This window comes from Ceratotherium simum, chromosome 12, assembly GCF_057802395.1.
Source record: "Ceratotherium simum simum isolate JZ-2026a chromosome 12, ASM5780239v1, whole genome shotgun sequence".
NCBI classification, from domain to species: Eukaryota; Metazoa; Chordata; class Mammalia; order Perissodactyla; family Rhinocerotidae; genus Ceratotherium; species Ceratotherium simum.
The window spans coordinates 33,412-50,157 of NC_141911.1; the positions used below are offsets into that span (position 1 = coordinate 33,412).

At 46.9% G+C, this 16,746-nt stretch overlaps 1 long non-coding RNA gene across 1 annotated transcript; it reads right to left on the reverse strand.

Annotated features, from left to right (window-relative positions):
• Window positions 1-10,261: 10,261 nt before the first annotated feature.
• LOC147915752 (uncharacterized) lies at window positions 10,262-13,799 on the reverse strand. The gene is made up of 2 exons (XR_015553758.1): window positions 12,983-13,799; window positions 10,262-11,937 (listed from the first exon to the last, which is right to left on the reverse strand). It is a non-coding gene; the product is annotated as an uncharacterized LOC147915752 (long non-coding RNA).
• Window positions 13,800-16,746: the final 2,947 nt, after the last annotated feature.

Genomic DNA, 16,746 nt, shown 5'->3' on the forward strand with positions numbered 1-16,746 from the left:
ATTGTTTTCTCATGCTGAAAGTATGCTTTTTGATGGCTGTATGAATCCCCAGTACCTGTGAGCATGCCATCATCCATGCAGCCATCTCCCATCCTTGGCTCTTAAAGTTGTTGCAAATTTTTGTTACTAGAAACACTCATCTCTGCATCTGAAATGTTCATATGAGAGAGCGTCTCCTTGGGACAGGTTTCCAAAAGTAGAATGACTGAAACAAAAGGTAGAAGCACGGTCAAGGCTCCCACCCCGTCCACCCTGCATCACTGCTCTCCGAGCGGGGTGAACCGCCCTGACGGCCCCGAGGGCTGCACAGCAGGACCCCTGCATTGCGCCTCTCCCACACTGAGTGTGACATTTTGTTGTTCACTTTCCCTAAGTCAGAGAGCCCCACTTTTCCCCAAGGTCACAATGGGAAGCTGCCCTAGAAAGACGAGGTCTGCACTTCCTGTAGTTACGTGGTTGAAGGTGCCGTCCCTTGGGTAGTGGAATGCCCTGTGTAAGCTCCCACTTAGAGTTTATCGCAAAGGAGGCATGTTTCTCTTTTTCAATGGAGTTTATAAGCAGAGGTTTCAGTGGACCCATCCCTGCCAATCAAGTACTGAAGAGCAGGTTTGGGGAGATTGGCTGGGCTTTCGGGGGCTGGAAGGCAGGGGACTGTGTTTCCAAGAGGTTGGGACAGAGCAGGCCAGCAGCAGACCCAAGTTGCTGAACCATGGGAGGCATGGAAGGACAGGGACACGTGGATAAGTGGACAGGCAGCTGAGGGGACGAGACTCGGGAGGGCATGTCATGTGGGGGAAGCACTGGAATGGGGGACTCAGGAGACCTGGTTCCAAGCCAGCTACTGACTCACCTTATGACCTCGGATGGGTCAATTCTGTCACTGGCGGTGCACTCTGGGAGGGAGGCCTCATGGGGGGGAAAGGGCCAAGGGGGATGTGGAGCTGCAATTCACTTACCACAGAGTCCTCAGCCAACCCCCCCAAAGCTCCAGAGCTGGGTGGCCCTTCAGACACTTCAGGCGGCGAGGCACACCACAGCACCCACAATAGCCCTCTCCGACCTTCCAATACTCAGGAGTCAGACTAGTCGGGGCCCCATCTCTATAAAGATCTGTGACTCTGATGTTGTCCTGATGCCTGAGGCCACCTATCTGGCCCTGGATAGGGCAGTGGTGCCAGAGTCATCCCCAAAGGCAAGGGTGTCTCTGGGTGGGAGGTCTGAGCCTGGCCATGACCTCCGTGGGTGGGGCTGGGTGACCAAGGGCTTGTGGGGCATCCCACCGAGCAGACCTGTTGGCCATCCTGCTGCCCATGGTCAATTTCTATCAGGAGTTGGTCTCCAGCCACCAGTACAGCCTGCAGACCCTGGCCCACTGCAAGCAGAACAGTGACTTTGACAAGCTGCTGAAGCACTATGAGGCCAAACTGACTGCAAGGAGATAGTTCTGGAGACCTTCCTCACTGACCCCATGCTCCAGCTGGCACCTAGCCCTGTCCTTGAGGGCGCATGGCTGGGGAGCCTGCTGGGGGGCCATGGCAGTGACGGCCCCAGCTGGGAGGAAGCCACAACTGGGGGCACCAGGGGGCCATGGCCAGGAGGCCCCAGGCCCTAACAGGCCCCAGGTCTGGGCTGCCTGGAGAATGGAGTTAGAGCCAGCTCCTGACCCAGTGGACCGCAGGCCTGTCCAGCTTCACAGAGCAGGCAGTGTGGGAAGGTGAGGGGGAGCTCCTGGTCCTGAGCCCGCCTCCAGGCCCTTCTGCTTGCCGGCTTAGAGCCTCAAGCTCTGGGCTCTTGGCCCAGACAAGACCCTGGAAGAGCCTACGTTAGAGTCTGAGATCAGAAGTGCTGTGGGTGTCCGTCCTCAGCCCTGCTCATGGGAGTGCTGGGAGCTGCGAGTACCATTCTCCGTCCACTTGGTGTCTCTCTCTCCCTCTCTCCATTGTTGCTATATCTCTGACTTGTTTCATCACTGTCTCTCTCCTTGCCTTTGTCTCCCTGTCCCTCTGTCCTTCCCCATCCTTGCCTCTGTCCCTGTCCCCTTGCCTCTCCCTGCAGCAGATTCCCAGGCACATTCTGACACTGCACGAGATCCTGGCCCACTTTTCACGAGCACATCGAGCCAACAGCTTGGAGAACGCCAGGGCTAAACTGGGGGTGCTGTCTGGGTGAACTCAGCTCCCAGGTGCTCCCCCCGGTGGACAGGCCAGGGCTGAGGATGCTCCCCAGCGGGAGTTTGCTGAGCCCCAGATGGTAAAATGTCATGTTCAGGTTAGGATCCCAAGGGGTGGGTGTTGGGGGACCCCCAGCCTGTCCCACCTGGAAGCAGGGACACGGAGCAATCTGAGGAGTACACAGCTCAAGCCCAGGGGGCACTTGGTGGGATGGTGTGGGTGGTGTGCTGTCCCTGGCACAGATGGAGTTCGAGGAAGGGCCATGAGCACTCACGTGGGCCCACCTGCCAGGGTGGGGATCCGCCAAGGGACTCACAGGCACTCTGCCAACTTCCTCTGTTCTCCAGTGCCAGTGTGTCACAACCTGTGGTATAGGAGCCCCAGAGGGGGTCCTGGGTGATGGGCCTTCAAGTGCCAAAGGCTGCAGTCAACAGCAGGCAGTGTCACGGGTGGACCTGCCCATGACTTGTCCAGTGTCAAAGGCCCCAGCCCTCTGGTCAAGGCCCCTCTGCTGCCCCTCTTTCAGTCCCCAAAGCCCAGGGGGAAACTTCCTCTGCCGGGGCAGAAGCAGAGGGATCAGGGAGGAGGCGCCTACAACAGCACAGGCAGCAGTTGACGGTGGCCTACACCAGGTGGTGGTATGAAGGTGAGCAGGAGGTTCAGATTCTGGGTGTGTTTTGAAGATGGAAACAACAGGATTTTCTGATGCATTAGATGTGGGGAGAGAGAAGATGGGAGTCAAGAGTGATTCGAGAGTTTTTGGTTGAGCAAGCAGAAGGTTGGAGTTGCTGCTAACCAAGATGGGGAAAGGTGCAGGAGGGGCAGGTGTGGAGGGGGAGTCTTTCTTGCTTCATTGGAGCTTTACTGGGGGCGTGTTGAACTTGAGATGGACAACAGTGGTGGAGAGGACAAGAAGGGAGGAGGGCGTTTGGGTCTGGAGTGTAAGGGAGTGAGCCATTCAGGAGCCATCAGGTCAGAGGTGGTATTTAAAGTCACATGAGTGGTGAGATCACCAGGGGAGTGAGTTTAGGCAGGAACGAGGTGCGTACCAAGAGCTGAGCCCTGAGGTCTGCACCTTATGGAGGCCAAGAGATGATGAGCAGCCTCATACGCAGTGATGGGCTGCCAGAAGCTGCAAGGGAGTGTGGTTCTGCAGCATGTGGGGTACAGTCCCCAGCCCTGCCAACCACTCAGTGCCCTAAATGTCTTCCCGTGTCCAGCAAAAGGCAGCCAGTAGGGCCATGTCTCCCAGCCTGGCAGTGGGAGGACCAGGCTGGACTAGGGCAGAGCACAGGCCCCGGAGAGGAGGTTCATTCAGGGAGCAGATGTAATCAGAGCGTGATTGCAGACTAACAGAAACCATTGTGGGGTGGGGACCCCAGTCCTCTCATACCCCAAGGAGCCAAATCCTGCACACTTCCCCAAGGAGAAGACTTGGGGCTCCAGCGAGGCTCCTCATCCCTGTGGGATGCCCTGTCCCGGTGCGGGCAGTTGCGAGGAAGGCACATGGGTGCCAAGGCATTTATCCTAAGATTCTGATCCCCTTTCCCAAAGCCTACTCATCCTTTGTTCCACCTGATCACCTGCATCTGGCCTGAACACAACCTTAATGGCACAGAAGTGAGTTTTCCCATCGCCCTGACAGCAGCCCTTTCATGCTCCTCTCTCCTTGGGGGACTGAGGAAAGCTCCCAGCCAGGCTTGAAGCCATCATATAACCAACCCTCTCTGGCTGTGCTCAGAAACACTCCTCGCCTGGGGCTGGGTCTCTCCTACCTCTGGCCTTTGTCCCGCTTTTTCTCCTGAATCTCATCTGTTGGGCTCACTGTAACCCAGGTCGTCACTTCCAGTTCTCCCGGGAGCCTGTGGCCCTGGGAACTCCTCCCCAGCTGCCTGGACGGTGTGGCTCTCAGCACAAACTCCAGTTGGGGCTGGCAGGAGTCCTGAGCAGCTGCAGCTGGCACTTGTCTAACAGTGAAACTACTGTTGCTACTCTGGGATCGCCCCCTTGTTTGTAGCAAATACAGCCCTCCTCAGCAAAATCCCCACCCTCGTCAAAAGAAATGGTTCTGCTTACTTTTGCTCACCTCCAAATATGAATCCCTATCCAGGGAACTAGCATATCCTTGAAAGGTGCCTCCCTGTGCCCCGTCCCTTCCAGAAGAGGGCTAGGGCCTGGGCTGCTGAGAAGAGCATTGCTGGGAGAGACAGACTGAGGCTCCTAAGGAAGAGACCCCATCTCCATGCCCCAGTCTGATAACCAGAAAACAACGGATAATAATAGTTTTATAATAACACCTTTGCAACCAGTGATACTAGCAACAGCGATCACGGCCCTTTACTCAAGCGCCTGCCATGTGCTGGGCCTGAGGTCAGCAAGTGAAATGCATTCTCTTCCATCCTCATTCCGACATTCTACAGGTGAGCAAACTGAGGGTCGGAGGGGCCCAGTAATTTGCTCATCACGCTGAGTTCATTAATTAGAGATCCAGCTCGACCAGTGTCATCTCTCATTGCTGGGAGGGTTAAACTGGACAGTGTCTACTACCACACACATTAACCAGCCCTCTTGGTGATCTGGTCGTGGTTGTAGAATTTGAGGCATCAGCAGACAAATAAGAGGTTTTGTGCTTTTCTTGGAGTAGGTGGGGTAATTTCTCCAGAAGCTCCTCCCCACATGATTACTAACCTCCTAAGACTCCTGAAAACCCACCAAGGCTCTTAGCAAAGTTGGTAACTCACAGGCTTCTTTTCCAACCACTGCTATTTTTTTTTTTTTTTGGTAAGGAAGATCAGCCCTGAGCTAACATCCATGGTAATCCTCCTTTTTTTCTTTTGTTGAGGAAGACCAGCTCTGAGCTATCATCTATTGCCAATCCTCCTCCTTTTTTTCCCCAAAGCCCCAGTAGATAGTTGTGTGTCATATTTGCACATCCTTCTAGTTGCTGTATGTGGGACGCGTCCCCAGCATGGCTGGAGAAGCGGTGCGTTGGTGAGCACCGGGGATCCGAACCCGGGCCACCGGTAGCAGAGCTTGCACACTTAACCGCTAAGCCACGGGGCCGGCCCCACCGCCAATGCTATTTTTAAAAAGCAGTTAAATGGCGCCACCTCCTGGAGGAGGGGTGTTGCGGCAGTCAGAACAGGACAAATAAGAGAGTTGTCCTTCTTTCTAGATTAAGGGGCAAGGTGTGTCTTGCTCCCCCCAAGACGTGCTGGAGCCTAATGGAGTCAGTCTTTCCGTGAGCCAGCTGGATTGCCAGGTGCTCCAAAACTAAGTCATTCCAGGGCCCGAACATTAAGGAAGCAACTGCATAAAGTGCATTGGGGGAGGGGTGGAGACATTAAGTGCAAAGGCCCTGAGGAAGGATGGGTGGGTGGAGTTCTATGGATGGAGATAAGCCCAGTAGTGGTGTGGAGATCAGAGTAATGAAGAAAGGTTGTTTCCAGTACTCCTGTCCTCCCAGTTTTGCCATCTCTGTTCCACGTGGTTCAGACTTTTAAATCAGACCTGCTTTCTAGCTATTAATCTCCATTTACATTTCCAACACCTGTCTCCTTGGGCTATCAAAAGGATGATGGGAGATCATGCCCCTAGAGTGCCCGGCAGAGCAGGCATTCAATATGCATGCTCTCTCCCCCTTTGTGAACACAGGATCCACCTGAGAATCCTAGGCTTTCTTCCTAGGTCTGGCCAGAGGCCTGGCATTACCTTCTCGCTGAGAGGTGGGGGCAGCCTGTCTCTGACATTTTCTCTCTCCACAGGATAATGCACAATGAAGTAAATGAAACAGAGAGCATCCAGGAAAACATAGCCATGGGGGGCATGATTGTCGAAGGCTGTGAGACCCTCCTGGACACCAGCCAGACTTTTGTGAGATGGGGCATGGCACCCTGCCTCCTCCCACCCTCATGGTAGGCCCCAGCAGTGGTGGCACTTGGGGACACCACAAGTTGGTTTGGCTACCATGTGCCAAAATCTGCCAGCGTGATTGCAGAGTATTCCAGGGCTGCTGGAGGAATGTGACAGCTGTATGTGGATGTAGGTATCTGCACACATGGATGCAGATATTACTGGTTTTCACAGTTCCCTTCTCTCCAGATGTACACATGATTCTTCCCAGATGCCCTTGATGTGTCTGTGGATGTCATAGTAAACACTGACATGTCCTTTTGGGGAGAGAGGAGTGGAGGATGGGGACAGATACTGATTGGCCTGGTGAATCACAAGCATGTTCAGCATCCGAGGGGAAGTCATGTGGGTCAGTCCCTCTGTCCCTTGCTCATCATCCTTGGCCCCTTGCGGGAGGCTGTGATCACAACGGTTCTCAGGGGTAGGAGGTTGCCTTCACCCTCAGCCTCCACTCTCCTTGGGAGCGGTGTTTGAGAGGCACAGCCCTGTGAGGGGGCAGCTAGAGGCTGTGACTGAGGGGACTGACTTCCAACTCGGAGACATGAGAGCCGCAAGGAGTTTGCGAGTCACCTCTTCAGATTCCACTTGCTGTGGGACCCTCAGCTTCTGCTTGCGTGCCCCCGAGGTGACCTCCACCTCAGATGGGCCTCCTGAGTTCCTTCTATCCAGCCCTGGGACTCTCTGAGCAGATGAAAGGCTCGCCAGCACTTCCTGTGGCCTGTGCAGCTTCCTTTGGCCCCTGCCGCCCTTAGCAAGGGTATTGTCGACTTGGAGTTTTGTCCCGAGCCCCTCTGTGTGGCCCCCTGTGCCTTTTCCCTAGGCCCACCCTGTGATCTGCTGAGCCCAGAGCCAGCCTCCCTGTGTCCTGGCTCCCCCTGAGCTGCATTGGGCCCAAGCTGGAAGAGGCCCAAAGAATGACCTCTCCTGGGGTGGGCAGTGTCACCACAGTCCAGGAATCTGCTCCATTGCCCTGAGCCTAAGCATTTCCTCCCCTCCTGAGGGGCTGGGCTGGACATGAAGTCCAGACAAGGGGGCCCAGCAAGGTGCCAGGCAGTGATGGACGTGGGCAGGAGGCAGGGTGGTGGCCCAGAGCAGGTCTGGGGAGATAGAACGTCAGGGAGGGCTTCCCAAGGAGGCATCACTGGAGTCGAGTCTTGAAGGGTAAGGTGAGCTCACAGGGTGGATGGGGTGAAGGAAGGGCCTTTCAGGCCAAGGAGCAGCACTCAGGAGCCACAGGTAACTTGCCCTGGAACTAGAGTGGGAGCAGAGAGGGGAGGCGATGGTAAGGAAGGAGAAGTGATCCCAGTGGTATAGCTGCCATTAATGGCTCATTTGTTGAATGATTCAAGTCCTACGTGATAGGAGTTCAGATAAGACTAATCCAGTCTGTTTCTATCTCTTCTGTGTTTCTCCCAGTACAAACAGTAAGTACAGGAATCTACATATATAAATAATATATGTATATTTTTTGAATAATACAAATCACTAGACTGAATAATATATTGAGTTAAATAATATAAATATATATTTAATGACTATATAATGAATATGTATAAGTATGTTTATATATATTTGAATTAAATAATATAAATATATATATGATTTAAAGGAATATTCAGACATAATAACAGTAATTTACAGAATTGATAAAAGACTCCTACTCTAGATTCAGGCAGCTGAATACATCTCAAGCACAACTAAAAAAAAAAAAAAAATCTAGAGCCAGATCCATCCAGGGAAACCAAAGAACACTAAATACAAAAGAAGATATTCAAAGCTCCACAGAGGAACAGAACACTTACAGAGACTTACATTTAGACCTATGATACATTTCTTAACAATGGAAGGCAAAAGAGAGTTGGAATAAATCTTCCAGGTACAGAGAGAAAAGAACTTTCAGTGTATATCCAATCAAACCATACCTCAAGAACTAGGGTGACTTAAAGATATTTTTATGCAAACATTTACTAAGGGTATTACCACCAACAAATGCTCATTAAGGATCTTCTAAAGAATATACTTTAAGGGGGCCAGCCCCCTGGTGTAGTGGTTTAAGTTCAGCACGCTCCGTTTCCAAGGCCTGGGTTCGTGGGTTTGGATCCCAAGAGTGGATCTACAACACTCATCAGCCATGCCATGGTGGTGACCCACATACAAAATAGAGGAAGACTGGCACAGATGTTAGCCCAGTGCTAATCTTCCTCAAGGAAAAAACTTAAAAAGTGAAAAAGAATATACTTTAAGAAGAAAGAAACTGATAGAAGAACTGCTAAGAGGTAAAAATGGATCGTGAGGATAAAAAAGGGTAACATCTGAATAAATCATTGAAAGCATGACTTTACCAAACAATAATAATATTGACAATGTATAACAGATGGAGTTAAAAACTAATGACAAGGGAACTTCTGTTTTAGAGGAGACTAGGACAGGAAAGCACACTTGCTGCAAAACTGGACACAGGCAGATAAATTATAAATATATTTTTAGAGCATCAGACAACTTCAGAATCAACCAACTAAAATTCCAGAAAGAAGAAAAAGTCTTTTATGTGAGCAAGGATATTTATCTTTCTTTCCCCTGGAGGCGTTTTCTGATTCTAGCTGGTTGCCGAGGATCTGGCTTGCTCAGTCAGAGCCTCGGCTAGGGAAAAGAGAAACTAGCCAAACTTGTAGTGATTCTGCAGGACTGGTGTGGCAGAGGAAACCTGAGGGCTTGCAAACACACAACTGCTCTTTCTCACAGCACATGTGCTAAGTTTTGGTTCCGCACAGGAATCTGAGGAACTAGGCCAAAAGCTTCCACAAAACAAAGTGAAACGTCCAGAAGTGGTGGAAGTGGCCTAAGTCCAACATACTGCTAGTCTGACCTTCAGGGAATGTGCCATATTGTGAAGCGATGTAAGGTAGGAGGCTGGAGAGCTGTGCTGAGATATCTGAAGGGAGTAGCTGAATTTTCTGTGGGCTCCCAAACCAGAAGAGACAGAGATCTACCAGACTTAGAACCAGAGGGAGAGGAGCACAGCAAACAGGAACAGGGGAAAGCGGAAGGGCTGGGTTTACTAAAAGTGAGACCCGGCCCCAACTCTGATCAACGTCTGATTGGACTCAGGTGCTCCAACCTCACTCTGTTTCCCAAGGAAGGAAGACAAGTTCATGTGGAGCCTCTCGAGTTACATTACACAGACCTTCCAAAGACACTGGTGAGAGGATGGAGAAGGCAAGCCACAGACTGGAAGAAGACTTTTGCCAATCACATATCTGACAGGACTATAAAGAACTCTCAAAACTCAGCAATAAGAAAATCCAAGTTTAAAATGGGCACAGATTTGGAGACTTCACTAAAGACGATACACAGATGGCAAATAAGCACATGAAAAGATGCTCAATGTCATTAATCATGAGAAAAATGCACATAAAAACCACATTGACATACTGCTACGTACCTATTAGAATGACTAGAATTAAAGAGGTTGACCATACCAAGTGTTAATGAGGATGGAAAGTAACTGGACACTCCTACACTGCTGGTGGGAACACAAAGTGGTTCAGCCTCTTTGGAAAACAGTTTTAAAGTGGAGTCTGTTATGCTGCTGTAACCAATTAGCACAAATTTCATGGCTTAAAAACAACTCAGATTTATTGTTTTACAGTTCTGTAGGTTAACAGTCTGACACGGGTCTCCTTGGACTATAATCAAGGTGTTGGCAGAGCTGGGTTCTTTTTGGGGGACTCTAAAGGTTAATCCATTTCCTAGCCTTTTCAAGCTTCTAGAGACAACCACATTCCTTAGGCTGTGGCCCCCGTCCTCCACCCTCAAAACCAGAAACTCTGCATCTCTCTGGCCCTGCTTCCCTTGTTGCATCTTTTTCTACTCTGCTGCTTCTCTTTCCCTTTTAAGGGCCTTTGTGATGCACTGGGCCCACCTAGATAATCCAAGATAATTGCCCTATTTTGAAGTCAGTTGATTAGCAACCTTAATTCCATCTGCAAATTTAATTCACCTTTGGCAAGTAAACTAATATATTCCTATGTTCCAGGGATTAAGACACATTTGTGGGCCATGACTTTGCTACACAAACAGTTTTTAAAATAAAGTTAAACATACACATACCATGTGACCCAGCAATTCCACTTTTAAGTGCTTACCCAAGAGAAGAAGACTTATGTTCACACAAAAACTTGTTTGCAAAGATTTATAGCAGCTTTATTCATAGTCAAAAAAGACAAAACTGAAAATAACTCAAATGTCCTTCAACTGCTGGATGGATAAACTGTGGTACATTCATACAATGGATACTACATTCAGCAATAAAACAGAAGGAAGTGCTGATACAGGCAACAACATGGATGAACACTAAAATGAATGTATTGTGCTAAATGAAAGAATCCAGACTCAAAAGGCCAAATGCTGTAGAATTCCATTTATATGATATTCTAGAAAGGACAAACCATAGGGAAAGACAGCAGATCGTTAGTCTCCAGGGGTTAAGGGTGGGGGAAGAGTTGACTACAAAAGAGCAGCTGAAGGGAGTTCTGGGTGCTGGAACTGTTCTGTATATTGAATGTGGTAGTGGCACAGCTCTCTGCATTTGTCAAAACAGTTGTAACAAGAGGAAAACAAATACATCATTGCTCACCCATCAGATTGGCAAACCTTTAAAAATCTGACAATGCCAATCTGACAATTCCCAGGGCAAGGATGACCCATACACTGTTGGTGGGAATGGAAATTGTTAAAACTTCAGAGGATGATTTGGCTGCAGCTCGTCAAGTTGCAGATGCACATCAGCCTTTGGCCCAGCAATCCACTCACAGGCAGGTGTCCATTCTAGGGAATCCATGTGTGCTCGAGGAGACACACATAAGGATAGTCATTAGACATGGTAGGAGAATGAATTAATTGTAGTTAGTAGTTACTTTAAAAAGAAAGGAAAAAATGCATATGGGAAAGAATCAACCCTGCTGGCTACATATATGATCTGAGAAGGCAACTTATTAGTTTGTCTCCTTAATAGTATGTATACAGCACAGAGAGCACTGTACTAAGAATCTGGAGACAAGCATCCGAGCATTTACTTCCAACTCTGTCACTAAGTAGCAGTCAGACTATGGATGACTTAAGAAACCTCACTTTCCATTTCCTGGAAAATGAAGAGTTTAGGCTCTACAACCACTAAAATTATTTCCATCTCCACGATTCTATGATTCAATAAGCCAACTATCAAAAATTATATTCCAAAGTACCTATGTTCAGAAACTGTTCTTCCCAGACACCCTGAAATCAGAAACTATCAGAGAAATAGGACTTCTTAATATGTTGATACATAAAATGGTCCAAATTTCTTGGTATGTCTATGACCAGCTTTTTAATCAAGATCGTAACTCAGAAAGAGCATATAAGCAGCTAAACCCACCATATTGACTCAGGTCACCCTCAGGTAAAACTAATATATCTTCTCCTATTTTAACATTCCAAAACAAGTTCCCCATACTAATGAGTCCATCTTGTCAAGTTCAGGTCTGTCTAGCCAAAAGTCATTCATGTATATGATAAGATTTACTTGATTTTTTAACAAAGATAAAATGATGAATGGCTTTTTGTATTTTGCCTGTTTCATCTATAAAGCTCTTACATTACAATTTAATAGCTTCAGCCTGCTACAATAATTTAAAGAGCCTTTTGAAACTTGTAATATGCCATGTCCAACATGATCTAGTAAAAAAACCAGTAGTTCAGAATCCAAAAAGCTTAGTTAAAAATTTCAGTACCACCAATACTTACACTTCAAAGACACCAATAACAAGTCATTTGTTCCTACTGCAGAATTTAATAGGTTATTAACTTCTGTAATCATCTAAAAACATAATTAGGATGTTATCATTAAAATGTATTTTTTAATCAGAAATATTAAAACTAATGATTAAACTATTAAATAATTAACTAAATATTAAAACTAATGGCAACTAACGATCTGTTGTCTTTCTTTATGGTTTATCTTTTCTAGAATATCATATAAATGAAATCCTACCGTATTTGGCCTTTTGACCTTTCACCATGTCAGTCAAATCAAAATTTCAAAATTCTTGTTCTATGGGCTTTCCAAATCTAAATTCTTACGATTCTAAATGAGTACGGAGACAAAACACACACTACATACTACTTCTAAAAACCTCCTCCTTATCCGATTTTAATTTTAGCACCAACTGCCAAGAAAAACCTTTCCACTGAAACCTAAATTCCATACACATTATGTCAATCATCAATTGATCAGTCATCAATCTATCTTAACCAAAGGTGAGTTATTATTAGGAAGTTACATAATTTGCACCAAGGATTGTTTTAAGCTCCTGTCATTAAATGCAGTTTACAACAATTCACAGGCTTCAAAGTTCGCCTTGCAAATATAGAGTCAATTATCAGAAACCATTAATGGGATTAGGTTTTTCTATAAAGGTGGTCCCAAGGAAGTAGGAACGCTTATTTGTTTAAAGAACGCAATGAGGAGCCCAATAGCCTGAGCGGAGTCAGGCAGAGGAGCTCTGACCACAGTCCATCTTCTGAAGGAAAGTGTTCACCCCGGGATGTCGCGACCTGGCCTAGACAGGGTCCTGGGGGAGCGCGAACTCAAGGGCGCACACAGAGGGCAGGCGACTCCCTGCCGCCCCCTGCACCTCTGCTGGGTGGGCAGGAGGCCCTGCCGAGGTGGGGCCCCGCCAAGGCAAAGGGGCCCGCCGGCCAGGCGACGCTCCTCTGCTCCTCCATGGGACAGAGGTTTGGCTCCCCCGCCTGAGGCAGCCCGCCAGCAGCCCCGTCCCCATCCGCCGCCCCCGACACCGCGCTCCCGCCATCAGCGGCGGAGATCTCCTCGCGGAGCCCGCCGCCCACCGCCCACCGCCTACCTCGGCGCCGCCTCCTGCCCAGCGCTCCTCCACACTGCAGAAAGGAGAGCTCCACAGCGCTGAAAATCCTGGAGGAAGGATCCAGAAACTGCCAATCCCCACACACAAACCAGCGCAGCCGCCACCTCCGCACCAGGGACCCTGCCTCCGGTGCACGCGTCACGCAGCTCTCCAGCTCGCCGGCCCCTCTGCCGCTCTGCGCGCTGGTTCTGCGCATGCGCGGGCCTCTGAGGCTACAATGGGAACGGCTGAGGGGGGCACGGCCTGGGCATGGGCGCGTGGTGACCGAGGTGTCCATGAGACGAGAGCAGGAGCTGGCTGGCGCTTTGCAGCCCTTGACTCTGCTCTCCCTGGATGACCGTCAGCTCCTGGAGAAGATCTGCCTTCTCTTGAGGCGGCTCCTCCTGTCCTGAGAAGTGCGTCACATGATCTAACATTTGTTTAAAAAAGAATGATGACATTCTTAACACCTGAAGTGTGTCGTGTCCCCAGAAGAATTCTCTGCTTCCCCAGAAGACTAGACAGCGAGCAGCTGGGACCGAGTTCTGACCCAGGAAGGAAAGACGCTGAGTGCGAAGCCGTCTCCCTCCACCAACTCCTCACCCTGATCTGTGGCCTTGATGGGGTGACAGCGCTGGGGACTTGTGCAGGTGACAGTGCTCAAGTGTTTGCCCACGGTATTACATTTCTTATGGTTTAGTGGTTAAAAGAGGAGGCAAGCTGTCAGTTTTTTAGACAATTTCACTTGCAGAAATGTCTTTGGACAAAGAAGTTTGTTTTCTTCTGATTTTTATAATCAATAACAATAATTAAAATACTTATTTTCTTAGTCTCATTGGCATGCTAAAACAAACAAGTCACTTGGTTTTCACCAAATTGTCCACATTTTCATTAAAACTTTGGAAGTATTGCTGTTTGAGGTAAAGAAAGCATCTAGGAAGAACAATTACCCTTAGTTGATATCTTCCCAGATAAATGTACAAACACATAGCTATGAGCCGTTTTGACAGGCCTGGCAAATCCAGTTTGAGTTCTAGAATGGATCATCCAAAGTAAGGTTAAATTAGTAATTTTCTGAGGAGTTTGCAAGTAAACGATCATGTTGACTTCATCAAATAGGTCTGGTGATTTAAATGAAGTTTGAGTTTAATGATAAAAGTTTTCAAGAGACTGAGAAATATTAAGTACACGTACTTAAAAACGTGTAAATTAAAGTAAAACCTGGCATTATCCTCTTTAAAACAGAGTCACAGTAGCACTATTGTCAAGGTATGACAAGGAATAGAAATGTTTTATAGAGTCAATTCTTCACTTCTAAAGGACCTAATGTGACATTCTAGAAATCTCCATAGTCTTTCAGTCATCTACATTTAAATTGCTCAATTTATATTTTAAAGACTAATGAATCTGAGGGCTAAATATTCAAGGTCATTGTTTAATTGTTTTTCATTGTTGCAAAGTACATGGGTATAAAGTGTGGCTGAAATCCATGGTCTTGGAGAAGAATAATATACAGAACTTATTTATCACTCTCACGGTGTGTCCTGACTTAATCCTACAAATGTTCCAAGAATAAAGCCTCAGTGAATTCCATTCTGTTCTTAGATATGACATTTCATTCATAATGAATATTCTCAAATTAGGCTCCAGCTAGTAATTATGTTCCTGATGCAAATAGGCAATAAAAAAGAATCCGTGTTTGATTAAATTGGGCTCAAGAGGACCACTTAGAATCAAAATTTGTTTTTTGCTTTGTTTTTCTTTATTGATGTCTTTCTTTCTCCTCAGTGGATTTGGCAGATAAATGACACAGAAAGCTGAGAGACTGGAGGGCAGGGTCTTGAAGAATATGGGGTTTCCTCATCTTCAAGATCTTTTTATCTTTCAAATTCTATGATTTTTGCTATTTATATAGGGATTCATTTTTTTTCCATTATTTCTAATAGTGATCATAATAGTGAAACTAACAAAACTTAACACCTGTGGAACATTTTTCATCGTAAAAATTTACGTTATTCTGACAACTTAATATTTTAAAAAGCCATTAACAGCTAATCTGATGCTCAGAGGATTTTTAGGGTAGTGAGACTGTTCTGTACATTATGGTGGCTACATGTCACTATATGTGTGTCAAAACCCATGGAACTGTACAACACAAAGAGTGACCCTCAAACTAGGCTTTGTAGTTCATAACAATGTATCAATATTGTTCATTCATTATAACAAATGTATCACTCTAATGCAAGGTGTTAATAATAGGGGAGATGGGGCTTAGAGGAGAGGAGAGGGGCAGTGCGGTGGGTGTATGGAATGCTATGTACTCTCTGTTCAATTATCTGTAAATCTAAAACTGTACTTTTAAGAATCAAATTTTTTAAAGTTTTTTTGAAAGGCACTGAAAGGTAATTTAACAGTGTAAGGCATCTATTTTGTGCAGAAGGGCAAGGAAAGAAGAAGGTGAAATGATTTAAACAGTTCACCTTGTGAAAGTTTGAATTGTGGTGTGTTTCTGAAGCCTTAGACAAGGGCAGGACATAGAATTTGAGACAGGAATGAAATAAAGGAGAAGGAAGACATCAGCGTGATCAGACCTGATCAATTAATATTTAGGACAAATTACTATATTGGGTGGATTTGTTTTTCTTTGCTTTTTAGAAACCTTACACCTTTCTATGAAAGCCACACGTGCACAGTATCAACAGGTGTGTTTCCTACCGAGCGGCACCTGCTTCTCTCCCTCTGCATCTTCTATTCCTTTACCCCGCCTCTCACTACCTCTGACTGATGGTCGCTGTTTCTATCTCCCTTCCTCACTCTCCCTCTCTCCTTTTTTTTTTTTTTTCCTCTTTGTGCTTTCTCCTCTAACACATCAGACTAACCATAACCTTCCTGGTCATTGTTTAGTTCCACTGAAAGAATTCAGTGGTTTCCATCAAGAAATGATAGATCAGTGTTCTGGGAAAATTTTCTCTATTTCAGCTACTTCTCCACCCTCAATCTGAAGCAGGAAAATTTCTTGAACGTTGAACCAATTTTTTATATTTTTTTTCTTTTTTGAATCCAAATTTCAGAGCTCCTGGTTGTATTGGAAAAATTCCTGAAGAAGGCTGCCTGGAGTTGAGCCGATAGTTCTTCCTATAAAAAGAACCATAAAAAAGAATCCTTATTTTGGCCATGGGGCCTCAGAAGAAGCCCTCATGAGAGAGGAATCCTTGCTAACCCTATGTTGTACCTAGGACTGGCTTCTCCTAAGACAGTGGTTCTCGAACTCCAGTGTGCATTAGAACTGTGTGGAGGTCCCCTACAACACAGAATGCTGAGCCCATCCCAGAGTTTGTGATCCAGTAGGATGGCGGACCGAGAATTTACATCTCTGACCATTTCCTAGGTGATGCTCCTGAACCAGCTACACATTGAGAACCACCGGCTTAGAAACCTTAGGTTTCAAAGGATGCTTTCCTTGAGCAGACAGCCAAAACTATCAAAATCTTAATCAAGATTCACCAACAACTTCAATGTGTTGGCATTTGGATCTAGAGGCTCCTGAATTGTAAGAGACTAAAGCAAAGATTATGCTAAGTTCAAGGTTTGTGACTCTCCTAAGTGTCGCCCAATTCCTTTGCTTGCTTCCCTTGACCCCTACCTGGCTAGAAAAGAATATTAAAAACAAAGCCAGCTTTGATTATTTAATCTTCAGTCAATTAAGACATTTTTGAGTAAGATTTTTTTTGACAGAATAGCCAACTTTCTTTTATCTACACTAT